This window comes from Crocuta crocuta, unplaced genomic scaffold, assembly GCF_008692635.1.
Source record: "Crocuta crocuta isolate KB4526 unplaced genomic scaffold, BGI_CrCroc_1.0 scaffold26, whole genome shotgun sequence".
Taxonomy (NCBI): Eukaryota; Metazoa; Chordata; class Mammalia; order Carnivora; family Hyaenidae; genus Crocuta; species Crocuta crocuta.
The window spans coordinates 11,640,133-11,667,885 of NW_027532249.1; the positions used below are offsets into that span (position 1 = coordinate 11,640,133).

General features: G+C 36.8%; 1 protein-coding gene and 1 non-coding gene across 2 annotated transcripts in view; one reads left to right on the plus strand and one right to left on the minus strand.

Annotated features, from left to right (window-relative positions):
• YES1 (YES proto-oncogene 1, Src family tyrosine kinase) overlaps positions 1-27,753 on the plus strand; it is a 77,074-nt gene that overhangs the window by 61 nt on the left and 49,260 nt on the right. The window lies entirely within an intron of this gene.
• Positions 12,860-12,963, minus strand: LOC144243226 (U6 spliceosomal RNA). The gene has a single exon (XR_013338575.1). It is a non-coding gene; the product is annotated as a U6 spliceosomal RNA (small nuclear RNA).

Sequence of the window (27,753 nt, forward strand, 5' to 3'; positions counted from 1 at the left end):
TCGGGAAGTTGGGGAGAAACTTCTCCCCTCCCCCGACCCAGCTCGCCCGGCGGGCGTGTCTCCTTCCCGGCGCTACCTGCTTGCACCCTGACTGGGTCTCCGCCCCGTCCCGTCCTTCCCGGTCCCGCCCAAGTCCGGCTGAAGGTCCTTGGAGCAGTAGGGAACCTCCCACCCCTGCCTGGGGGCTAGGTTAATTTTGGCTCACTCTGTTTGAGTGAGGGCGGAGGGCAGCGGCCCCTTTCGGTCCCGGAGCTTTGAGGGTCTGCATGTTAGCTGACGCGGAGTGGCAACTGTGCGGGGAGAGCGGACGTGGGTGTGTGTGTGCGTGGGGGGGGAGGGGGTAGTGGGTGAGCCTCTCGCTTTACTTGGTTTGATTGAAAACCGCAACATGTTAAAGTTTTCCTTTGTTTTGGGTTGGGGGTTGGGAAGTATGCCATTCTGCATCCACTTTTGCAGTATTGTGGCACTCTCCCATTTGGTTCGGTTCTCTGTCCGCGTGCTACAGAAAATTTTGTTTTAAAGTGTGCTTTTCTTCTTGATAATTGCTTCCAGCTTTTGCTTCATTGGGCATGGGGCAGCTCTTCGAAAACCAAGTCCGATGTAGAGACTTCTTTAATTTTTCTTTTGCAGTAAGTGGAAAATCAAGTCCGATGTAGGGATTGCTTTAATTTGTGTTTTGTGGGGAGTGGAAAATCAAGTCCTGTGGGGGAACTGCTTTAATTTTTGTTTTGTAGTGAGTGAGATACAACATAGTTAGGATTTGGTTCAATTATTTTCTGCGTAATTAATAGGCATGGCATAACATACGGTCTAACAATTTGTAAATTATTAAAGAAATGAGAAGTCAAATGGAATCAGTTTTATGTTCATGCATTATGTATATGTGTTTCATGGTGTGCTTTCACATGTACATACATATGATTGTAGTAGTATATTTGTGTCCTTGTAGCTGTAGGATTACAGTGCTAAAAGTATCTCGATAATTCTGAATATATTCAAAGTATCCTGTTAAATTTCTAAAGTTAAATTACATAGTAAGGAAAGTATTACTAAATGTGTATGTGTAACTGTATCCACTTAGCACATAGTACCTGGTAAATCTAATAACTAGGGCAGTGGCTCACAGTGGACAGAAAACACCTTGAATGGGAAGTTAATGAAGGAGCATCTTGAAATAGAATGAGGATCTTGTGTGTATCATACAGGATTTTCATATATTCTGTAAGAAAGTTGTATTTCACTAAGCCATACATGTTTTGTTTGACTAATGTGAGACCTCTGTCATAGTTGACTTAAGGAAGTTTAATTATTTTAAAAATTTTTTAACTTTTTAAAATTTATTTCTGAGAAAGATAGACAGTGTGATCAGGGGAGGGTCAGAGTGAGAGGGAGACACAGAAAGTGAAACAGGCTCCACGCTCTGAGCTAGCTGGCAGCACAGAGCCTGGCATGGGGCTAGAACCCACTGACCCGTGAGATCATGACCTGAGACGAAGTCAGCCGCCCAACCGACTGAGCCACCCAGGCGCCCCAATTATTTTACATTTTGAACATTACCTAAATAAACCTCAGTGGAGATTTTGAATGCTGGTTGACAATTCATAGGGTCCTGAATTTGAAAAACAAAACAGTTACCTTTGATCTGGATCTGAATACAAGACAGTTCATATCCATGTTTTCAGAATAAAAGATAAAAGGGCTTTTAAAATATGTACTTTGCTGTAACTACCATCATGTTATAATAGCTTTAATTTTGCCATATGTTTTTGCTGACTTCATAAACCACAAAATTGTCTCCTTTCTATTCAACCGAAAGTGAAATTACGGCTTTGACCTGTCTTCCTGGGATAGGTGGAATTTGTCTTATGGCTGAAGTATAATATTAATACATGGCTTAAGTTTTTTTTTTTTAAATCAGGAAATTCACAAGCTGAAAATCAACATCCATGCAAATAAATCTCCTTCATGGTATGTAATGCTAAAGAATAAATATTCTAAAAGGGTAGCAGTGGTCCAGTATAAGTGAAATATTACCAACCCATGGTGTACGATTTTATACAGAGTCCAAATTTGCATCCTTTTAGGCAGTAAATAATTTGTTAACATGAGGAATTTTACTTTATAAACATACTTAACTCTCAATCTAGTGTGCACAGTAGGTGTCATTTATTAGTTCCTATTAGCATTATATTAAAAAGAGATACAAACTTGCAGTTACAAAGTAAGTCATGGAAATGTAAGGTATAGCATAGAGACTACAGTCAGTAATATTATAGTAATTTTCTATGGTGACAAATGGTAACTAGACTTATGGAGGGGAGATTGTTTCATAATGTATAAAAATATCAAATCATGATGTACAATTGAAACTAGTAAGGATATTGTATATCCCAGTTATACTTCAATTAATAAAAAAGCCTAATATCAAAAAATTTGAAAGCAGTTATACTAAGCTTTGTTGTCTGGTAATGCAAACTTGGGAAATAAAACTATATTTAAAAAAACCCCTGCAAGGAAATGATTTCTATAAAAGTAAAAATATGGGAGGAGGGAGAATGTTGCAGTTGGGTCCTAGCTTCTAAAGTGGTGACAAAGTTTTAACCTGGTGGTGATTGCAAGCAAGGGTGTTAGCCTTCATTATTCACTAAGCCATACATTTATTTCTTCTGTGTGTTTTTCTGTATCTGTTTTAGTTTACATAAAACTTCTTTTTTTTTTTTTTTTTTTTTTTTTTAAAGAAGCCTGTGTGCTATGTACTATACAAGGTACTTGGGTAAAGAACTTAACATTTAGTGACTGGCTTTAGAACATCACCTGGGCTGCCCGTTGCAAACAGGATTAGCTTATTAAATCATAATTGTCATATTCCAGCTAGGTATGTAACTACTTTGACATATAAATAACATGTTAATTATGTTAATATTTTGAGAGAAGAAGCCAGATTTTACTAATTTTAAATCCTCTTTAGCTTATATTTTATAAGTGGTAAATAGTAGGTAATCAGAATGTTTATTAAACTAATGGATACTATTCTGATATCAAATATATAGTATAACTTCTATGTCATAAAGTTTTGTAAATGACAAAACTATCACATCAAAGTAGTATGTCTTGACTTTTAATCATTTTCTGTTTTCTGAAACAGTAATTCCTTAGATCAGTAATTTATGCCTTAGTTTTGATATTCTTGAGGATGTCATGAAATTCTCAGTATAAACTAAGTTTTCATTTACTTAAGCTTTATGAAGATGTGCCATATGGCACCTAACGGAAGAGTATGTTTTGTTTCAAGAAAGCAAATGACAGTATGGTGCTGGAGTTTCCGAAATGCTCAGAACGATTATATTTTGCTACTTGCTTTATGTAATGGCTTGCTGTTTTAGTTGTTGATTTTGTTGCTTTGTGGTTTGCACCATTGTAATGTAGAGTTAAAGAGATCACGTCTGTATCAGTTTCTTATATCACAGGAACTTTCAGTCGTTATAAAGGTGATGTTTGTGGCACTGGCTTTGTTATGTGAATATTTACAGGAAGTTTTAGTTAAGATCTTCCATTGTTCGGAGCTCTACATGGCTTAGGTCACCTTCAGTTCACACACATTTAAACAGATTTATAATACAAATCCAGAGTTCTTCCAGGGAAGTACAACAGCTTTTCTTTAAAGGAAATAATCTGCTCCTATTAAAGTATCTTGGTATCTTATTGGTAGTGTGTACAGCAGTTTATGTGTGGCTGTGGTAGGGTATGTATTACCGCTTTTCTTCCCCTCAGCTGCTCCAGCGCCACAATTAGGCTGAGTATTGCTCAGCTGCAGCTGCTGGGTGATTATGAACCATCCAGCTCCTGTCTAAACTCAGAGGCAGATTTAGCAAAAGGAGCTATAGTAACAGCAGAGCGTGAAAGAGAAGAGCCGGTGCTGCTGCCAATATCATTTTAACATGTCTTTATGCCAAGGAATTGTTGGCTGTGGCAGCACTACTGTTGTCTTGGAACTAGCAGATTTGATGGCAACATATCCTGGTCTGGATTGAGTTTACCTGATGTTACTCTTTAAAATCTTGAAGCTCACTCTAGTAAAGAAAGAATCTATAATTTCAAAGTACAAGATAATACTGATGGACTGAATTACAAGCCTTAATGCCCAGGATAGCAGTGCCCCTCAGTTTCCCTTGTTTGAGTATATATTTGTGACTGCAAGTTTCCTGAAGTTTATAACATACACTCCCTGCTGCTTTAAACTGTGTTACTTAGAAGTGCTGTTACTGTTACTGTGGGTGTTGGCAGGAGAGCTTATATGCACGTTCTTTGGGCATCTGCTTTCTCCCAGGAAGTGGAAGACCTTCAAGAGGGATTATTTCTGCAACTAGTTGCACATGGTATATCCCCTGTGTCTGCCTGAATTTTGCAAGACCCTAGATTCTTTATTGTGTTGTTCTTTCCTTATTCCTGGGGTATGAAAAGATGGACATCAACAAACGCAGATACGTTATCAACTATATTGTGGCAAGTCCCAGACTGGAACATGCCATAGGCAGATTTTGCTGCTTCTGAAATGTTGCTCATTTTATAAACATGCTAAGCAAAGAGCAGCAGCATCTTGTCCTCTCTTTTACCATGACTGTCAGAAAAATATACAGAAACTGTTTCTTTTGCTAATTCTAATTCTGGCTTTGGAACTTGGTGGTTGGGATTAGCTAATTTGGGATGGGTAATAGGGAGCATTGGGAGAATCAGCAAAGTTATATCACCAGAAGGAAGGGTTACTGAAGACTGTATCTTGAAAGTGAACAAGTACACATTGTCATTGTGTTATGTACTTAGCAAAACACTAGTGTATTGGCTCCTGTCTTTGTGCTCCCTCAAAATTCCAATATGAAAGCACATTCTCCTTCCTTATATTATAGTCTTTCCATGACTATGATGTATTTGATCTCATACTCACTATTGCAAGGAACTGTTTTATGTGAATCTTTGAGAACAGTTTCTAGTAGAATAAATGCTTAATAAATTTTGAATTGTATACAGAGATGTGGTTCTGTGTATATTTATGACTTTATATGTACAGACTTTTTCTACACATATTTTTAAGATCTACCTCTACTAAAATTTTATAAAACAGTACTTTTTCATACATTATTGGTTAACAAATGCTTTACATTTTTTCCCTCAAAGTTTTGTTTTAGAAAACTGTTTTATAAAACAGTTTATAAATACTTGCAAATGTGAATTTAAAGGTCAATTTGATATTTCTGATGAACTGGAAACTCTCTGTAGTTGAAGTTAAACTAGTCTTTAATAAAGTTTTACTTTAAAGAAATGTGTTTTTTTTTTACTGTTTTAATGAATATAGAAAGCCCAAGCTATCCACCAAACAAAAGAAAAACCTAGATTTTTCTAAAATACATTTGGCATTATGTCATGTTACTAGTGACAATCAATATTATAATAATGATTTATGTACATATCTTCCAAGGGCAAATAGAAAAAAACTCCTGATTTTGTTGATGTAATGCATGTGAAAGAATGCATAGTTTATAGGATTTGTCTGCTGCTCTTGGGGGTATGGGAGAAGACAGAAGTACTGAGTGGAAAGGACTGACCACTAAAACTTAAAGTTTGTCTGGTTTCATTCAGCCAATGTCCCTAGTAGTATTAAACTCTAGATTTTCTTTAATTATGGAGGCTAGTTGCTTCTCTTATTTTTTAATACAGCTTACAGTTTGTTAGCATTAGGTAGAAATGTGAGTGGAGTGGAGAAAGTTGGTGTCTTTTGTTACATAATTTAATACTTAAAATTGTTCTATGCCAAGTTTATTTATTTCTTACATTTGTTCTCAGGCAATTAGTGTTTTACAGATAAGGGCATTTTAAAAATAGTAACTTTCACGGGGCTCCTTTGTGGCTCAGTTTGGATAAGAGTCCAACTCTTGATTTCGGCTCCGGCCATGATCTCACGGTTCATGAGTTCAAGCCCCAAATTGGGCTCTGTGCTGACCATGCATAGCCTGCTTGAGATTCTTTATCCCTTTCTCTCTATGCCCCTTCCCCACTTGTGTGTGCATGTTCTTTTTTTCTGTAAAAAAATAAATATGAAAAAATATAACTGTCAGGTATTTGAAAAGGAGCAAAGAAGGCAACATGGTATAGTAAGGAAAGGACTAAAAGGTAGAAAGCTGTCTGGATTTTAATGCCACTTTTGATAATAAAGAGCTATGTGGCCTTGGTCAGTTCAGTAAATTTCTTGCACCTCAGTTTCACCATTTGAAACAGGAGGCAGTGGGGCCAGATGGTTTCTAATATCCTTTCAGCCTTATATAAATGTGTGGCTCTGTTACAGTTGAAGTTTTCATATTGATAACTTTTTAAGGAAATGTTTCAGAATCTAGCATTTGGAATAAAATTAGATAGCAGGTAAGTAAAGGTAATAGTTAAAAACTGACCCATAGATTTGGCACTGGACTTTTCCCTAGGAAATGTTGTATTGTCCCCTTAAGTTGACATTTATTAAACTTGTGGTGTAACAAATACTATGCTGGTTTTGGTGGTACAGAAATGATTGCAGCCTGACTGCTGCCTTTTAGGAATTCACAGTTGGTTGGGACTGGCTGTGATTATGAGACTATTGTGAAATTTGTAGATTGGTAGATCTTTTTAGTGTGATAATTCAGTGTAACACTTCTCTGGGTTTTGATAATATTCGTGTGTTATGCATCTGAAACTTTAATGAATCCCTATGCACTGGATACCTTTAGCTTCAAGTAAACTGATTTAATTTTCTAGGCAGGAAGACTTGATTTGGTTTTGCAGTCAGTATGTGTGACACATACACATTTTCCACTACACAGTTTCCACTACACTGAAATAGAAGTTTTACTGTCAAAAGGCACGTGTGAAAATAAGTCATTTAAAAAACATTTTCGACTTATTTTGCAGTAAAATTAGGAAGATAAGGACTTTATTAATTGAAGCACATAGATGTGACGTCAGTTAACAGATAATCATGACTATTTGGATGACAACTTTGCCACATTTTATCAGGAAATTAGCCACTAATGTTAAAACATTTAATTTTTTTAATTGACAAAAGCAGTAATTCTTCATGTTTTTCTTTAAAACAGTTAGTTACTAGTTAGAACAAAATAAGCATGGGCATTAGGAAATGGTTAGCTTTTTAAGGTTTGCAAAAAAAAATCTTGTAAAAAGGGGGAGGGAAGCCACTAAAATTATAAATAGATTGTGTTCCCAAAGTTTGTTAGTTAGGTCTTTGAAAATCAAAATCTTTTCCCAGAAAATGCTCTTTCTGGAAGGTTAGCTTTTTTGGTTATATTTCTAGGCAGACCATTAGATATTATAAACATTGAACAGATATAATGTCATTTCATTGGTAAATGTATTCTGATTGATTTTCAGGTTTTGTTTGTTTTTTTAAATCTGAGCTCTTTGAACATATGAAATACTTGGCTTACTGAATGTTCTGATTATACAGGGACTGAACCCATTGTCTTTGCATTCACCCCCCCTCCACACCTTCCCAGCTCTTCACCATTTAAAAATCACTCTGTTATGAGTTTCATATTAGGATGCCAAGATCCTCCCAGTGGAGTCTCGCTCTTAAGCTGAATTTAAGTACAGGAATGTCCCTACTTTCTCCCAACTGCTTGCTCTAGGCACTCTAAGCCTCCCTAGTCTATCTCTATAGGACAGTGTGAAGAATAGGAAAGCTTCAAAAGATTGGAAATGAGAAACAAAAATGAGGAAATTAGAAAAGGGCTTGGGAAAATGAAGAGCGGATGTAATGTGGAAGTTTATAATTTCCTCTTTTTTTGCCTTTTTTTCTGTTTCCCACCCATTTACTCTTCATAGGCAATGTGTAAGGAAAGGAGAAAGCCTGCTTCATGGCAGATGCTATGCTACATGTGTAGCTCATGTGCATTATCACAGTTACAAATTTGAAATGCCTTTTCAGAATACACGGAAAAATTTTGAATGAGATAGGTATTTATTACATGTGAAGAAACTGAGGGTCAGGAAGTATATGTGATTGGCTGAGGTCATATGACTAGTGGTGACTAGAACTAAATTTATCTGACAATAAGCCTGTTCCCTATAAGACAACTCCCTTAGGGATAAAGAGCAATTATGGAAAGGGGGAATTCTTATCTTTTTCCTTCTCCCTTAAACTGTACATTTGTATTGGGGCTGAGAATTTTCAACCACGTATACTTTTCTTTTTAATTAAAGTAGCTTTCTATAGTACATATTTCATAATAGGAATCAAGGTCAGATATTATATGAGCTGAAAAAGATGGGTTATTACACTAAACTATAGCACATGCTTTCTTTTTGTAGGTTTGGCTTTGTAATGGAAAACTGATACACTAATCCCAAAGCATTCTTTATCTTTTTATAACAAGATATTCAGCCCAGATTAACAAAGAGACAGTGTTTGGATGTTTTTGCAGTCAAGCTTCCTTTTTTTTTTTTTAATCTAAATTTAATTCTTCAAAAAAACAAAGCTGGCAAAAGATGGGTATTAACACTAAACTATAGCAAATACTTTCCTTTTGTAAGTTTGGGTTCATAAAGTGTATATAGAGTATATGGTCAGTTTCTCTTTCCTTGTCTCTCCTCCTTCCCTGCATTGAGTTTATGCTCAAATATGAGTTCTGACTCCAACTGGTTCAAACTTCTATTGTGCAACATTGCTTTTATTTCTACTAATTAAATCATTTATTCCTAGACGAGTTGGTAGAAATACATGGAATGCCTGTATTGTCTGACTGGTTCTCCATCACATTTCAGATATGTTGCAGAAAGAGTGTACACTTCTAATTTGCCTCTCAGATGGCAGTTTCCTACATCTTGGTACAGACTCCACAACCATTCAAAGCTTCAAATCCTTCTGAAGGAAACAGGATTCTTCCATGCTGGCTTGTTCCTAGAAATCTTATTATATGAATTCTTTACTCTCTGGATGAAAAGTCTCATCTAAAGCTCCAAATGGAAATTCTGTTTGCTTCTCATTTACTGCAGTGTCAGATTCTATTGACAAAGATTTCCTTAACCACCTTAGAAGCCTTTTTTCTTTGGCTTCCTTTTATTTCTTCAGTTGTATGTAAGAATATCCTCTTTGTCCTCTTTAATAAGCTGGAGCATTGTTTTCTAATAGGAATGCTGGCTTGATTTTGTTGCATTATTATCCCACATAGAATATCTACAGTTCAACTCCTCACACATCTCTTCAGCAGTTCTATCTATCATTGCCCGTGTTTATTAAGTCAGCATTAGTGTGTTGGCAGATAGATTTTAAACTGTAGTGCCAAATCTAAGTGATGGGAGTGAAGGGCTGCCGCTAGAATATAAGCTCCATGAAGGTAGGGAGGGATCTTTGTTTTGGTTACAGAGGTTATCCCAAGCATCTTGGAACCTGGTTAGCACTTCTTAAATGCTTTAAAATGTATGACAGTGTAACAGTCTGCCAAGTAGGTTTGCTTACCATGGGCATGGGGAAAAGAAATGTCAACAAATAGCTAGCTCCTCACTAGAAACTCATGCAGTAAACACAGATGCTTCTTACTCTGGACTCCTTGGAGTGGCAGGCCTAGGACTCGACTAGTGACATCAGTGCTCAGGATGAATTCAGATAAACATTGTACTTGAGTCTGATGGAGAAACAAATTTGACTTGGCAGTGAGTGCTAAATGTTAAAGACCAGTAAGAAAAATATGTACAATAAAGGAATTCCTTTTCTTTATATCTCTAGCAACTATGCTTCTTAAAAATTCTGCCACATATTAGTTCCTCCTACATTATGTTGATGTAAATGAGTCATATGCATGCATCTGGTTGTAAGAAGAGCTAAGAAAAATAGTCCTTGGCAGGGCTACCTTCTATTGACAACCTTAGAAGGGAAAAGGAATTTTTGGTGGAAGGACAGTTGTCTCTGCCACAGAACGGGAGAGAAAGTAACCTATTAGTTAAAAAGATTAGATATCTGTATAGAAATACACTACTTGGTTGTAGAAACACAGAATATTTGAAAGGTGTGGACAAAGATGCTCATCTTTTTTTTTTTTTTTTTTTTAAAGCGAGCTCTATGCCCTCACAACCCAAAGATCAAGAGTTGCATAGTCTTCTGACTGAGCCAGCCAGCTAGCTGCCCCAAGACGGTATCTTCTTAATTTAAGGCAACAGTATCAGTAGAGGAAGAAACTACTTATGATGGAAAAAGTCAAATATCCCAGCATCTCTGGAAGCTTGTTTTTTATAAGCACAGCATCTGGAAAAATACAGTTTCATGTTTTAGGTGCTAAGTAGCTATAAAGATATTTGAACTTAATTAGGACTAGTAAAAAAAAAAAGTGATATGCAAATTACAGAAAAAATTTTTAGAGATATAGGGACCATGTTGTTTTGGGTTTATATTAAAAGTAACAGGAAAAATAATTATGGAATTTAAGATGTATGCCCTAGACTTTAGGAAACCTATTTGACAGCCATTAAGAGTCTATGATTTCAGATTCTGATGGACAGTATACCACCTAAAGGAATGAAAAGTCTAAAAATGCCCTAAATTTTTTATATGAAAAGCTTGGGAAACGTTCTGATTGGGGGTGGGGGTGGGGTTACAGGAGAATTGTGGATTGTATCTGCATTTATGTAGTCCTTTTAGTGATTGAGTAATTATAGTAATTAGCCATATCAGAGAATTGGTTGGGGATAGTGGCAAGTGGGAATCATGATGGAGCTAAAGCCCTTCCCCCGCCACCCCTCATTTCACCTTATTATTACCCATCCCCTTAGCCACTCTCTGCTGGGTCTTAGTTTTTTATTTTTTAAATGAATAGAATTTAGGAGCATCTGGGTGGCTTAGTCAGTTAATTATCCAACTTTGGCTAAGGTGATGAATTGAGTTCGAGCCTCACATCAGGCTCCACACTGCAGCTGACCTTGAGGAGCTTGCTTGGGACTCTTTCCACCCCTCCCTCTCTGGGCCCCTCCCCCTGTGTCAGAAGGAGGAACTCATAATAAAACTCAAGTAGAAGAGAAGGTCAAGAACCTCTTAGGGTATTGTTAGAGGATGAATAGGATTTTTGAATGATTGATGATGACTAGTAGAAAGAAAACTAATGACAACACAGATGATTCTTAGAAATAAATTCAAAGCTGGAAATTAAGAAGAAAGAAGCCACAGATCCACAACTTAGAAAGTTGAAATAATAGATAACAGGGAACATCTAGCATGTCTTCTTTTTATCTCCGGACTTGTATAAAAAGAAGATGCTCTTTAAGTTAGAAAAGAGAGTAAGAAAGTAAGCAGATAATAGATGGTAAGAGGGCATCTAGCTTCAGTTGATTTCAAGTTTCTAGGTCCAGGAGAATTCTGTCTGAAGGTTCTGAAAGACATTTCTGATATTTCCAGGGCCCCCGTTAATAGAGGAATCACAGAGACAGGTAGGTGTCTCAAAAAAGAAAATTGAATAAATGACTTAAATAAGGTGAATTTTCATAAATGAAGACATTGAAAATCGCCTTTGATGCCTGTTTAAAATTCTGTAATGGTTTATTAAAGTTACCATTTATAAACAATTGTTTATAAGCTTAAAAAGAAGTACTTTATTGAGTTATTGAACTGTCTATCTTTGGAGTTTGGGTAAATAAATGTTGTATCTAGATCATCTGTTAGTAGTACTTTACTATGGGTGTGTGGGTGGACCTGAAGAGCTTACTTTCCAGCAGTAAACATCAGTGATTTCTATTTTTTTTTTTTTTGGTCTGTTTTATGTTCCCTTTTCTGTAATTAAGTCTCTTTCTTTCTTTTTTTTTTTGTAATTAAGTCATCTAATGGCATAATTAACATTGCTGTTTATTTTTTTGATGATATTCAGAGCCAGAGATAGTAACGGGTTCAACACTCCTGTAATGAATTTCCAGATTTGTTGCTGTTGTTAAGGAAGATTGAACTAGAATATATAAGCATATTTGTTCATCTCATAGGATCTGCAAACTTTGTTTTATTTTTGTTAGTTATGTATGTGAATGAAGATACCTTAAAATTACTGTAATTTGCTTTTTCATTTGAAAGCGACTGTGCACTTTTACATGTGGTAAACTGCTTATTTATAACATTTGGCAATTTTGCTATTGGGTTGTCTTTTTCTTATAGATTTTTAGGTATTTTTATATAGTATGGATAATAATCCTTTATCTCTATGTTGCAAACACTTTCTCCATATCTTTCCTTGTCTTTTTGTCTTATATTTTCCTTTTATCTTAAAAAAGTATTAAAGATAACTTCCTTTTTATAACTTCTGGATTTTGTGTTTTAAGGATGCTTCCCACAGCTGATGATCCTTTAAGAAATTCTGTAGGTTTTTGTTTTGTCCTAGATTGCAAGTAATTTAGCTCTTTACTCTGGAACTCTGGAAGTTATATATATTGTGAGATAAGAATCCATTTTTCTCTCTCTTTTTTTTCTCATGCTGTAGCTCACCAGTGCTTCTTATTAAATCTATCCTTTTGCCATGGATTCAGAATGCTACCTTTAGCATTTACAAAGTCAGTTACTCTCAGGTGTCTTTCTGAGCTTTCCTTTTTTTCCAGATACTTACTTGTTTATTCCTATGCTTGTACCTCATAGCTTGATGAGGAGGACCGTGATAACAGCAAGAATAGCAGCTAGTTCAGTATTAGTTCAGTTGAGTATTGCCTATGTTCCAGTCACAGTGGTAAATATTTTATCATATTTTAACTAATTCATTTCTCACAAAACTCTGTAACAATTTTTCTTTTGAAAATCTGGCTTAAGTATTCTGACATGTAGCCATTTTATTTAATGAAAGAATTTTCTTTCTTTTTGTTAAATATGAAATACATCACAGATTTGTATTTCATCCTTATCCAGGGGCTGTGCTACTCTTTGTATCTTTCCGATTTTAGTATATGTGCTGCCAAAGTGAGCACTGAGTTAGTATTCTTAATATCTGTATTTTTTACAGAAGAAGATAACAGGCTGTGAGAAATTACATTTATTCACATGTAAGCTAGGACTATAACCAGCTAACTCCAGAGCCTGTGCTGTTAACTATGAGGTTGGAATTACTAGTAAGACAAATCTCATTTTTTCTTATCAAAAATTTCTCAGTTATTTTTATGCATTTACTTGTCCACATGAGCTTCATTGTGATTTTGATTTAGATAATGTTTATTATTTAGGTTTATTTAGGAAGAATGGACATCTTTTAATAATGGGTCTTACCATCTAAAAAGTTATACGATTCTGGGTTTCTGGGTGGCTTAAGCATCTCACTTTTTTTTTATATATATTTTTTTAATGTTTTTATTTATTTCTAGGAGAGAGAGAGAGACAGCGTGAGCAGGGGAGGGTCAGAGAGAGAGGGAGTCACAGACTCAAACAGGCTCCAGGCTCTGAGCTGGCAGTCAGTACAGAGCCCGACGCAGAGCTTGAACCCACTAACGACGAGATCATGACCTAAGCGAAAGTCGGACGCTTAACCGACTCAGCCACCCAGGCGCCCCTTAAGCATCTCACTTTTGATCTCAGGTCTTAATCTCAGGGTTGTGAGTTCAAGCCCTGTGTTGAGCTCCATGTTGGGCTCCATACTGGGCATGGAGCCTACTTAAAAAAAAAAAAAAGTTGTAGGCTTTCTTTTAATGAGGAGGTTCTTTATATTCCAAGAGTTTTATTTCTGTAAAATAGACTCCAAACACTTTTTGAGGAACTTGTAGATATTATTTCATGTGAAGTTTGAAGAAAAATCTTGTTTGGGTGCCTGGGTGGCTTACTTGGTTCAGCATCTGACTTTGGCTCAGGTCATGATCTCCTAGTCCATGAGTTCCAGTTCCACGTCAGGCTCTGTGCTGACAGCTCAGAACCTGAAGTCTGCTTCAGATTCTGGGTTTTCCTCTCTCTCTCTGCCCCTCCCCTGCTCATGCTCTGTCTCTCTCAAAAATAAATACTAAACCAAAAAACAAAAAAAACCCTTGTTATTGGAAAATAATTCCAAAGTTACAGAAGAATTGCTAGAACAGTACAAAGAACATCTTAGGTCTCCCTCACCCAGATTTACCAATTGTTAACTTTTTCTTACATTTGATTTTATTATTCCACTCTGTATATGTGTGTGAATATTCCCACTCTTCCTACTCCCCTATTTGAAAGATCATGTCTTATTACCCTCAAGTACTTCAGTGTGTATTTCCTAAAAACAGGGATATTTTCTTATATAACCACAGTACAATTATTAAATCCGGAAGTTTTAACATCACTATTAAACAGTTCTCTAAGACACAGTTGTAGGTTGAATTGTGTTCTCCAAGTCCTAACCCCCCGTACCTGTGAATGTGACTTTAGTTAAAATGAATTCATACCACATTACGGTGGGCCCTAATCCAATATGACCAGTGTCCTTATAAGAAGAGGAAAATGCCATGTGACAACAGAGGCAGAGATTGGAATGATCTAGCCATAACCCAAGGAATCTCACAGATTGCCAGCAATAATCAGAAGCTAGGAGGAGGCAAGGAAGGATTCTGTCCAGAGTTTCAAAGGGAACATGGCCGTACTAATCCCTTAGTTTTGAAATTGTAGTCTGAGAGAGAATAAATTTCTGTTGTTTTAAGCCTTTTTTTAATAGCAGCTCCAAGAAACTAAACAGAGCAGTCCATAATGAATATTTTCCCAATTGTGCTAGTAATGTTCTTGTAACAGAAATCTAGAGTCTAATTCACTGCATTTAGTTGTCCTGTCTTTTAGTCTCCTTTATCTTATTTTTTAAATTTTTGTGTGTATTTATTTATTTTTGAGAGCAAGAGACAGCACAAGTGGGGGAGGGGCAGAGAGAGGAGACCTCAAATCTAAAGCAGGCTGTCAGCACAGAGCCCGACGTGGGACTCCAACCCACGGACCGCGAGATCATGACCTGAGCTGAAGTCGGACACTCAACTGACTGAGCCACCCAGGTGCCCCCTCTTTTAGTCTTATCTTTCATATGTTGGTATTTTTGAAAAGTCAGGCTACATGTTTTGTACAGTGTATCTTAGGATTTGTCAGATGTTTCTCATGATTAGATTCAGATTATGAATTTAGGGAGGGAATGTTATATAAAGGAGATTGTGTCCTTCCTAGCATAGCCCATCAAGAAGCACTCTATGTTAGTCTGCCCCAGTATTGGCAATATTAACTACTCAGGTAGGTAATACCTGTCCGGCTTCTTCACCATGAAGTTATCATTTTTCTCTTTTAAATAAGTAGTATACGGGGAAATAGTTTTAGCTCAATTATCAATGAGTCTTGCCTGAATTGATTATTGCAGTGTTGGTTACAAAATCTTACCCAATTCTATAATTCGTTCTACATTTATTCGTTGAGATTCTGAAAGAGAAAACCTTTTCTTCTTCCTCATTTGTTTATTATCAAATGACTTACAGATTTTTAGTCAAAAGGTCCATTAGTATCCTTATTTATTTTGATGTTCAAACTTACTATTTTTTTGGCCAGCAAACTTATTCTTTTTTTGACAATTCTTGTGTACTTTTGATATATTCCCATGATTTTCTGATTATTACTTTATTTTTTTAGTGTGAGATGTCCCAGGTTCATCTTGTACTTATCTTGCTCTAGCCACTTATCCAAGGAGCATTAATTCTTTTAACAGGTGTGTGTGGTTTTGAATGGTATTTATTTCTTAAATTATTGTTTTTTAAATGTTTATTTTTGAGAGACAGAGAGTGCAAGTGGGGTAGAGGCAGAGAAAGAGGGAGATACAGAATCCAAAGTAGGCTCCAGCCTCTGAGCTTTTAGCACAGAGCCCAATGCGGGCTCTGACTCAAGAAATGTGAGATCATGACCTGAGTTGAAATCGAGTCGGATGCAGCCCTGAATGGTTTGTTTTAAATTATGTGTTTATAACTATTTTTGTTGTATAAAAAGTTGTTTATTTCTGTATATATTTTGTAATTGTTCTGTAGAAATCTCTTGTTTCTAGTGGTTTTTCATTTAATTCTCTAGATTTTTCTGTATAAGTAATTATGCAGAAATAATGATTATAACCCCAACTCATTTCTAATATTTATCCATCTTATTTGGTTTTCTCGTCTAATTGCATTTGTTAGTACTTTCAGAACAGATTATAAATTTAATAAGACTTTTTCTAAGGTTTGCCTTTAAGCCATGATGCCAGAGTTTATCTGAGCTTTAGTTCTAAACATATAATAGAAGGATTCTTGTGTTTCTGTGACATGTAAGGTTTTTATCTTATTAGGTAGGGACGGATGCTGACTTGTTATTTTCCCTCAGGTTTTATTGATATAAATGTTGTTTGTGTGTGTGTGTGTGTGTGTGTGTGTGTGTGTGTTTTTTGAGAGAGTGTGTTTGCCTGAGCTAGCAGGGGACAGGCCAGAGGGAGAGAGAGAATCTTAAGCAGGCTCCACCCCCAGAGCTAAGCCCAACGCAGGGCTGTATCTCAGGACCCTGAGATAACGACCTGAGCCCATATCAAGAGTCCAAGAGTCAAGACAGTTAACTGACTGAGCTTCCTAGGTGGTGCTCTTCACATTTTTTAATATGATTAATTAATATTATGAATAGACATTTTAATGTAAAACTGTTCTTACCTTCTCAGAATAAACTACATCTTTAGTAGAGAAGCATAAACAGTGGTTATGAGTACTGTCTGCTATAGTAATGAAAAGAAAAAAAAATACGAGCTAAAGGAAAACTCTGTTTCTTCTGTACAGTACCCTGAGAATACTCTCTGGTCAGCAGATGTGTGGGGATTTTCCCACACCAGTTAATGTTTCAACACCCGCTGGGTGTTCTTCAGTTCAATTCTGACACTGTTTACCTGGAGTTAGCTTTAGATCCTACAGACTAAGGGCTCAGGTTTTCAAGACTGCTCCCCCAGTTCTAACCTCAGGTGCCAGTTGCAAATAGTGGACCTTTAGGCTTACCACAGCTTCTGTCCAGCTGGGTTATATATTGGGAGTTCTGGCAACTTCCTCCTCAGTTTGATAATTTGCTAGAATGGCTAATAAAATTTAGGAAAATAGTTTACTAGATTAATGGCTTATTATAAAAGAGTACAACTCAGAAACTGCCATGTAGAAGAGCTACATAAGGCAAAAATGTGGGAAAGGGCATGAACTTCCAGGTAAGCCACCCTCCTAGCACCTCTCCCTGTGTTCACCACAGGGAAAATCTCTGAACCCTTTCATATATATTTTTTTAATGTTTATTTATTTTTTATTTTTAAAAATATTTTTTAATGTTTTTTATTTATTTATTAGAGAGAGAGCATGAGCAGGGGAGGGTCAGAGAGAGAGGGAGACACAGAATCTGAAACAGGCTCCAGGCTCTGAGCTGGCAGTCAGCACAGAGCCCAGTGCAGGGCCTGAACCCACAAACCGTAAGATCATGACCTGAGCCGAAGTCGGACGCTCAACTGACTGAGCCACCCAGGTGCCCCTAATGTTTGTTTATTTTTTAAGAAAGAGAGTGCAGATGGGGAAGGGGCAGAGAGAGAGGGAGGCACAGAATCTAAAGCAGGCTCTAGGCTTTGAGCTGTCAGCACAGGGCCCAGCACAGGGCTTGAACTCATGGACCACGAGTTCATGACCTCACCTGAAGTCAGACTTAACTGACTGAGCTGTCCAAGTGCCCCTGAACCCATTCAGGTTAGGATTTTTATGGAGCCTCTTGGTATAGGCATAACTGGTTGTCATTAACTGTTGGTTATTAGCTCAACTGCCAGCTTCTTTTCCCTTCTCTTAGGAGTGTGTGGTAGGCTTGAAAGTCCACACATGGTTGGCCCTAGGACAAGGGTAGCACTCTACCCTTGGGGCTTTCCAAAAATCACTAATTAAAATAAACTCTGGTATGGTTGAAAGGGGCTTATTATGAATAACAAAAGATGTTTCTTTCTCCCTTCTGGCTCTTACCACTTAGGAAATTCTAAGGGTCTTTAGGAGTTCTGTGCTCTGGGCTGGAGCTCCTTGGCCCTAGCATTCTTCTGGCACCTATTACTCAGAATGTCTGTTGAAACCATACTAAAAACCAAGAAAATTGCAATCTCTAAAAGATAAATGGCCTGAGCTTCTCTCTTAGGATGAATCTTTTTTTTTTTTTAATATATTTTTATTTATTTCTAGGAGAGAGAGAGAGACAGCGTGAGCAGGGGAGGGTCAGAGAGAGAGGGAGACACAGACTCTGAAATAGGCTCTAGGCTCTGAGCTGGCAGTCAGCACAGAGCCCGACACGGGGCTCGAACCCATGAACCGCGAGATCATGACCTAAGCGAAAGTTGGACGCTTAACCAACTAAGCCACCCAGGCGCCCCTTAGGATGAATCTTTACATCAAAAGTTAGAAAAATTGAGAGACAAATTGGGTATGTTTTAAGATTAGAAAGTAGAAAAACATACATTATTATTTGCACTGCATTTTCAGAGTTGTCCTAGACTCTAATTCTGAAAAATAAAAACCGAACTATACTTGGTGCTCAAATATAGTGGGAGAGGAGAGGACATTGCTGCTGATCCTTGGTAGTTATAGAATATTAGGTATTTTCAGTGCAGTTACTTCCCCAGGAAAACGAATTAGCTGGTGACTAAGTAATGCCAGTATTTGCTAGCAGTTCAAAAAAGGATTCTTGAAGGTGGGAAGAGAGAGATTTACCTGACTCAGAACCTCTTCACAAGATCTTGCCCTTGTTCCCCCAACTTTTTGGTTCTATAGAGACCCTGATCAGCTCTGTCAGGATTGGGCTGTCAGCAAAAAATAAGAAGGAAGCTTTTTCCTAATGCTTTGGAAGAGATTAAAGAGCATAGGACTAATTTTTTCACGTAAGGGTCAGAAAATTTAAATACACGCTCTTTTGATGGATTTTTGGAAAAGGTTTTAGGTGTTTTCATGCTTACTGATTTGTTTAGGTCTCCCATCTTTTTGTATCAAAAAAACTTTTTAAGTTTATTTATTTTGAGAGTAAGAGTGGAGGAGTTAAAGAATCTCAAGTAGTCTCTGCACTGCTCCAACCCGAGAGAACTGTGAGATCGTGACCTGAGCTGAAGAGTCAAACACTGAACCAACTGAGCCACTTAGGCACCCCTGGGTCTCCTGTCTTTTAACTGAGCCAATTTTATCATTTTCTATTTGCCTAGATAGTCATTGTTTTCATCTATTTAAAATTTTATTAGGTGGGAATTATACAAAGTTCCCTTCTTTAATCTTTTCAGATCCTTGATGGCTATAGCACTCTTCTTGAACCTAATACTGTGTTTTTGATTAAGATTAAAACTAGTGATTTATGGGGCACCTAGGTGGCTCAGTTGGTTAAGCGTACGACTTTGAGGTCCAGATCTCACGGTATGTGGGTTTGAGCCCTGTATCAGGCTCTGCACTGACAGTGCAGACCCAATGCAGACCCTGCTTGGGATTCTCTCTCTCTGTCTCTCTCTCTACCCCTCCTCCACTTGTGCTTGTGCTCTTTCTCAAAAATAAGTAAATAAAACTTCTAACAAATCTTGTGATTTATTTTGCTAATTTTTATTTGTAAACCATATTGGAATTTTTTCATTCTAATGAAATAATAGAAAAAAGAAAAGATAATTAGAAACAACTACAAAAAAGAGATCTCAGTATGATTTACAAATAAAAATCGTCTTTTGGGTTTTTTTCCCTTTTTTATTTCCTTTTTTGTAATAGGTATATAAATCTATGAATTTTGCCTTGAATACAGCCTTTGCTGCAGCTCACTGATGTGATAGAAAGCTGTTATTCTTTTTATTTTATAAAAAGAATTAGTTTTTATAGTTTAGTCTGTTTCCTCTTTGACACAAGAATATTGGATCATGAAAAACTTTATTTATCTTATTTAGGAAAACTTGAGAGGAAACCTGTAACCGGGGTAGGAGCAGAGGGAGAGAGAATCTTAAGCAGGCTCCACGCCCAGTGGAGAGCCTGACCTGGGTGTTTGATGAAGGGCCCCGTGACCATGAGATCATGACCTGAGCTGAAATCAAAAGTTGGATGCTTAACCGAGCCACCCAGGCACCCCTTTTTCTACATTCAAACTACACTCATCATGGGGCTCGAACTCAGGATCCCGAGAGCAAGAGTCCCATGCTCTACTGACTGAACTAGCCAGATGCCCCAAACAAAATATTCTTGTGTAACCATTTTTTCAGGTTTTATAGCATATATTCTGTTAATATTCAATAAAATGATAAAAAACATCAGAAAATTGTTTCCAGTCAGAACTAATATATTCATGTATATGAAATTTTAAATATCTATTCCCCAAACTAGAAATATTATAAAATGTGAGCCATGATAATATGACAAATGATATAATTCAGTTCAGCAAACTTTTTTACATACTTGCTCTGAGCAAAGAAATACTGCTAATACTGCTGTTAAGATTCTAATAGCACATAATAGTATCAGGAGTAAAAAGAATTCTTGTTGAATTCTAATACAGTTTTCCATAAAATATTTGTGGCTCTAGCTGGAAACTTCTACTTCTCTGTATAATAAACCTAAAAATCAACTGTGTTCCTTTGGTTTTTTAATAAGACTTTAAAAAATATTTATATATACATGTAATTATCATATACATGTTTTTAAAAAAGTGATATCAGGATTGAATTAAGTAGAGCACAGAGGTAAGAAATGGTGCAGAAATACTGTACCAAGGTTTTGGCTTTAATTCTTAAGTCATAGTAAGGAACTCAAGACTGAGAATAAGTGATCATTCATAGCCCAGGGCAAAAGGTTTATCATACAGTATGAAGGTAGAAAGAATGAAAACATCAATTTTTCTTTGATTAAAAACTTTGTTCCCTTTTTTCTTCAATGTTTTAATTTTGAGAAAGAGACCACAAGCGGGGAAGGAATAGAGAGAGAGGGAGACACAATCTGAAGCAGGTTCCAAGCTCTCAGCTGTTAGCACAGAACCCATCAAGGGGCTCAAACTCTCTCGAACCGTGAGATCATGACCTGAGCCAAAGTCAGACGTTCACTTGACTGAGTCACAAGGCACCCTGAATTTTGTTTCCTTTTAATGCAAGAGCTTCATCAGATTTACACTATTTCCACATTAACTTTTTTTGCTTAAAAAAGTAAAAACAGGCAAATTCATACCTTTTGAAGATTCAATTATAGATGGAATGAAGTTCTTCAGAACACATGTCATGCAGGTATGTTTGATTTTGTGATACAGATATGGTCCATGGAGCTCAACTATATAAAAATTTGATATGTACCAAATGCTTTTTTCCCATAAAATTTAATTTATTCAAGTATCTATAATATTTCTACATGGAAGTAATAGCCATTGCTAAATGTTAAGCAGTGCAGAAAACTAATATTGTCAATTGCTGTCGCCACCCTGAACTGATACGATGATGTCAGAAGTGTCTGGAAATGGTCACCATGCATTTTGCCTTTCTCATATAGCTGCTATTTCCTTGTCACCCATTTTATACTGACATTTTGAAGCTAGAGCAGTTTTTGAAGTCATCAGCGTTATCAAGTCTTTAGAGCTTAAAGGAGATGTAGGTAACTAGTAAATAAGTGGTTAAGTTACTAAGGGTTAAATTTATTTTTATTTATTTTCTATACAGTCTTTTTATCTACTCTCCCTTCAGTTTAAGAAGTCAGATTTAAACATTACTTTGTTGACTAATATTTATCTTTTGGGTTAAGTCCTAAGCACTGATTGAGAAAGGATCTGTAATTTACTTCAACAGACTTTAAAATAAAATTCTGTCTACTCCAGGCAAGGCACAATGGTAATTAATTACGTTTTTTAGTAGATAAGAAGGAAACTCTGTTCTCTCCTGTTTATAATTAAATATACTACTAGTATAAACCTGAGAGAAATTTTGCATTGGAAGTTTAAAGTTCAATGGCAGTTCAAGAGAAGAGAAACACATTCAGTGAATTCTTGGTGGAGGTGGGATTTAAGGATGTTTTGAATAAATAAAACATACGTTCCAGAGGGAGCTAATAATATGAACATAGACATGGAGGAGATGGAGAAGGCACAATAATTTCTGGTTATTGTGTGCTTCTAGCATAGGAATATGTGTGCTTCTAGCATAGGAATATGGGGTCAGTTGTATACTTAAAAGTGGTGGCTCTCGGGGCGCCTGGGTGGCTCAGTTGGTTGAGTGTCTGACTTTGGCTCAGGTCATGATCTCACGGTTCGTGGGTTCAAGCCCCTCGTCAGGCTCTGTGCTGACAGCTCAGAGCCTGGAGCCTGCTTCAGATTCTGTGTCTCCCTTTCTGTGCTCTTCCCCTGCTCACACCCTGTCTCTCTTTCAAGAATAAATAAAGATTTAAAAAAAAAAACATGAAAGTGTTGGCTCTCAAACTTCACTGTTGATGCTCATCACCTGGGATGTCTTGTTGAAATATGGACTCCTAAATTCTACCTCTAGAAGTTCTAATTCAGTAAAACTGGACTTAGAGCCTTGAATCTTCGTTTTTAGTAAATACCTGAGGCTGATGTAGAGACATGTTGTACAGCTTGAAGCTTTAAATGTGTTCAGTTTGACACTGGTAAACCACTGGAGCTCTGGAGTCTTACTGTCTCACTTGCTGTATGACCTTGGTCAGGTTTTGCATCTATAAATAAGGAAAATAATCGCGGTTGTTTTTCAGGGTATTTCGAGAATTATATGAGGTAAGCCATTTTAAATATTAAGCCCAGTAGCTATAATGCAGTAACTGTTCAATAAGTGTCATCTGTTGTTCTGTAGCTATCATTGTCCTCTAATTAAGAGGAATGCATTATTTTTAAAAGATAATAATTCAGTTCATAAGTTGTTTTATTACTGTACATACTTACTTAGACTACTACTTGTTGTATTGTGTTTAGTTCTTTTTTCACTTGTTTATCAAAACCTTTTGAAATATAGTGAATGTGCCCATTATGAAATATACATTTAATATATTCATATAGCATGAATGTCATAACTGCTTGTTCTCCATTTGCTCACATTGATTTTTGTTTTGTAACTGATAACTAGATACATGGTAGTAAATTCAATACTTTAACTGTTCGGGACAAAACTATAATGTAACAATTGAATGAATTTTAATTCACTTAAAAATGCAAAAGTGATTTGGATATTCTTGGGAGCTTTAATTCATATAAAGACATAATTTAAAAATGGAACAAACAAGCTATACTTTTAAAAGTCCCGCATTTTAGATTTTTCTTTTAAAATTTATCGTTAGAGGGAAATTTGACAGTATGTATTACAACTTTAAAAAAGCATAACTTTTGACTTGTAGAAATCTTTTTTGTTGAAGTATTCATATACAGTCAGTTGTCATTTACAGTAGTTGTGTTTTAGAAAGTCACTGTGAATACGGATTAGTGAGTACTGATCATTGCTTCTAGAGGAAATACAAGGTTAGTTTTCCTGTGAGCTTCTGATTACAACATTTTTGTCAACCAACCACTTCAGAATCTTGTTCCATGTGTGGTTCTGTTCCATGTGTGACATTTAATGTATTCTGTTGATTCACTAACATTGAATTCACAAATAGCACTATAACTTGATGTCCAAATGAAGTTCATACAACATTCTCCGTAAGGCACACCACAGCCTTCTTAGTTTAGGCACCCTAGACAGCACTTTAGCACTGTCACCCAAGGGCCATTTGAAACAGTGACATCACCAACAAAACACACACAAAAAGTGACACTAGATAGACTATAGAAAGGACACTCATTTACAGTATAAAAGCCTTGTTTGACCTGAGCTTGGGACGAGTGGATCTGACAACTTAAATTTTTCATAACTTTGCGCGTATTGCAAATGACCACATAAGTGCCATGAGCATTGATTTGGGGGTTTACAGCTAAATCCTGTTAGAGTGAGCTAATTTATGAATAATTCACTCAAATTAAGTACTTACATCAAGTACCCCTCTCCTCTTGGAGGGGGAAAAAAGGAAAATGCCTCCCTGTTTTGGTGTTGTAACAAAGGAAGTCACCCATCTTTAAATTCCTGATAATTTTGGTAATTGCTCTGCTGAAACCAGCTTCCTGTCTGTTCTCATTAGGGGTCCTTGAAGAACTGTTGCCTTCAGTGTCATTTGAACAGGCTGTGGCAATGATCGCCACAGCTCTGTTGCCAGGATCCAGGCCTTCTCCTTCCAGCCATTTAGAACAAGTCCAGCTTTACTTGTTCCTTATTCTCCTCCACCAATGCTAGTACTTCAGGGGTTTGATAAAAGAAGAGGAAGATGGTATCTCTTATTGGCTTATTTCCCTTTAAGACCTAGTTAGATGAAGAAGTTAACTAGATGTAGTTAACCACTTTCTTTTACTTTGAGTGCTAAGTAAATTATACCGTTTTCCTAATTTACAAAAGTTATGTTCCTTCGTCCATGATTAATTTTAACACAATATGTTTTGAGCCAAAACATGCTCACTGTCTAAACCCTAATAGGTCAATATGATTCTGGTAGCGTATTGATTACAGATATAGGCACTGTGGCAGGCAGAATTATGGGTTCCCCAGAAAATCCACATCCTAATTCCCAGGACCTGTGAATGTATTAGGTTACATAGCTAAAGGGAATTTTTCTTTTCTGTTCTTTAATTTTTTAAAAATGTTTGTTTATTTTTGAGACACGGAGAGACAGAGCATGAGCAGGGCAGGGGCAGAGAAAGAGGGAGACACAGAATCCCAAGCAGGCTCCAGGCTCTGAGCTGTCAGCCCAGAGCCCGACGCGGGATTCGAACTCACAAACCGTGAGATCAAGACCTGAGCCGAAGTCGGCTGCTTAACCTACTGAGCCCCTTTTTCTTTTCTTTTTAACTGCAATTTCCTCCATGTTCACCATATTAAAACTTAAATGGCAGATGTATATAAAGTAAAAAGGTGATGGATGCACTTATTTAGTCCAGACAGTAACCATTGAAGATATGGGCCATTATTAACAAGAAGTTTTGGCTATGTATGTGACAAAATATATATATCAGAACTTAGTTAATAATTTAACATTCCTGTTTCCTTTAATGTAAATTGTATGTGTATTTTGTTTATTATTAAAGAAACAAGTAAAAAAACTGCATTAATTGTATATTACAAATACTAACATCAGGTGAGAAATTAACTAGTAAATGATATATGTAGAAGGTTAGAAAAATTTATGTACGGGCAGGGAAGTAGGTATGTTAACTCACTTCTTACGTTTAATGCTGATTTTTCCAATTCAACTAAGTTGAGCTCTCAGATTTAGTTTTATTATAACGTTGGATCCGTACTTAACTGCTAGGGAGCTAGAAAAGACTATGTAATGATTTTTCCTAAATGTTTTTCCACTTTACATAAGGTTTTCTTTTCTGTTCAATTTGGAACAAGATATGTGCTAATTCAAAACTTAAAAAGTGTTTTTGAGATCTTTTCCCAGCTCTGTTTGGGTCTCTAGCTAAAAGTGTGCTGTATAATTTGAAACTTTCTTAGAATATCTTTAAATCTTTTTCCTTTATATAAAAAATAAGTATACCTTTGTAGCCTGTTTTGCATCATTAGCTGTTCAAAAGTTCAGAAAGTTAAAGAGGATAATCCTTTTTTACATGTTTCATATTGATACCACATTTCTATTCATTAAAATCAAAGAAGTGTCACTTTTAATACTTGACTAATTTCTAATACATTCTTATTGTAGCTAATTCACTTAAATAATCCTTGTGAAACATAAATAGCATTTAATTAATGGATGGAGTAGTTAGTAAGCCCTGAGTGTTTTGATTGCCTTGATGCCCTCATTTTCTAAGACATTCTCCATCTGCCATATTTCAGTGGTGATCCCACCTCCTAGCTGGAGGGGACTGAGTCACACACAGACAGCTGACCCAGTCTGGGCTAGAATCCTTTAGGAATTTGAAGTTGATACTTAAAATCCCTCTGTGTAGCTCTAAAATCAAGATCCATAACTCTGGAGCTATTGACAGCCATCTTCTACCCTGTAAAGAGTCAAGAAAGTCATTCTGCCACAGGAAACAAGAATGAAATAGATGAACAGGGTAGCAGAGGTAAAGGATGTGGAGAGACTGAGACAACCACATAAAGGAGAAGGAGGAAAGAGATGCATAAATAGGAAGGGGAGGAGAAGATGGGGGAAAAAGTTTTGGAAGTGGGGCAGACAGAAGGACCAGGAAAAGGAAAGAAAGTAAACTTACTTTTTATTATTTAAGTTCCTGGTTCTAGTTTTTTCTTTATGACTTTGAATTACATGTGTAACTCCTGTAGGGTTTATAAAAATTCTCTGTTTTGCTGAAGCTACTTAGTTAGGTCCTGTCCTTATAGCCAGAAGAATCTTAACCAAAGCAAACACTTGCCTTTGTTCAGGTATGTGTTAACTGCTCTCTATATAATGTCAGTTACTTGTCACAACCTTGCAAGATAGGTATTATTAATCCTCAGAAAAAGAGGAAACTTGGGTTAAGGAGCAATTTAAGTAATTTGATAAAGGAGCACAGTAGCTAATAAGTGACAGAACCAGGATTGAAATGTAGATCTAACTCCAAAGTTAGTGCTTACTCATTCACTCTAAAAATACTGGATATCAGCTGTGGGGTAGATGGTAGGCCAAGCTACAATAGAGACAAAAAGAAATTGCTGTTCTAGAATTTACAGTTCAGAGGAGGATAGAGACAAATAGGCAGTGACAATTCAGGGTAGTAAATGGTGGAGGGAGGGAATAAAATGTGATGTAAGAGCACTTGAGAGGTCAGAGAAGATTCCTTGAATGTTTAAGCTAAGGCCTGAAAGTTGGGTAGTTGTAAGTCAAGCATAAGGAAAGGTAGGCTGTGCCTCATATTAATGAAGAGAACATGGTGCGTTTAAAGATCTAAAAGAAATTTAGGATATAGGGAGTATAGAATGCAGGAGATTAATGTAAAGGGATGAGCCAGGAGAAGTAACTAAAGCAAATCATGCAGAGGACCTTCTGTTTCATATTAAGGTGTTTGGACTTTATTTTGGGGAGGATGAGGGGATTGGGGTCCTTGAAGGCTCCTGTTAGTCTTTATTTTTATTTATTTATTTAAACATTTTTTAATGTTTATTTATTTTTGAGACAGAGACAGAACACAAGCAGGGGAGTGGCAGAGAGAGAGAGAGAGGGAGACACAGAATCCAAAGCAGACTCCAGGCTCTGAGCTGTCAGCACAGAGCCCAGCGTGGGGCTCAAACCCATGAACCTTGCGATCATGAGCTGAGCCAAAGTCATCTGGACACTCAATTGACTGAGCCACTCAAGTGCCCCTAAAGGTTCCTCTTGTTAACCATTAAAACTGTCAGTTATTTTGACCAGGAAAATGGGTTTATCCAGGAATAGCATAGCATTGCAATTTGGGGCAAGTTGAAATCAAAGGAGAAGAATGTCACTTCCTAGAGAAAAGGAGAAAGTTGGAAGTTGAACAAAAGTCCTTTGGAGTAAATGAGAGTTCAGATCTGGTGATGGTTTCTCGTTGGCTGAGTTGTATTTTTCTATTGGCTGAGTTTGTTGCTGGGCAAGGAGAAATTCTCTACTCCTATTGGAACAATGAAGTGGGCTTCTTCCTGTTGGGAATGCAATGTGGGGCGCCTGGGTGGCTTAGTCGGTTAAGCGTCCGACTTTTGCTTAGGTCATGATCTCGCGGTTCGTGGGTTCGAGCCTCGCGTCGGGCTCTGTGCTGCCTGCCAGCTCGGAGCCTGGAGCCTGTTTCAG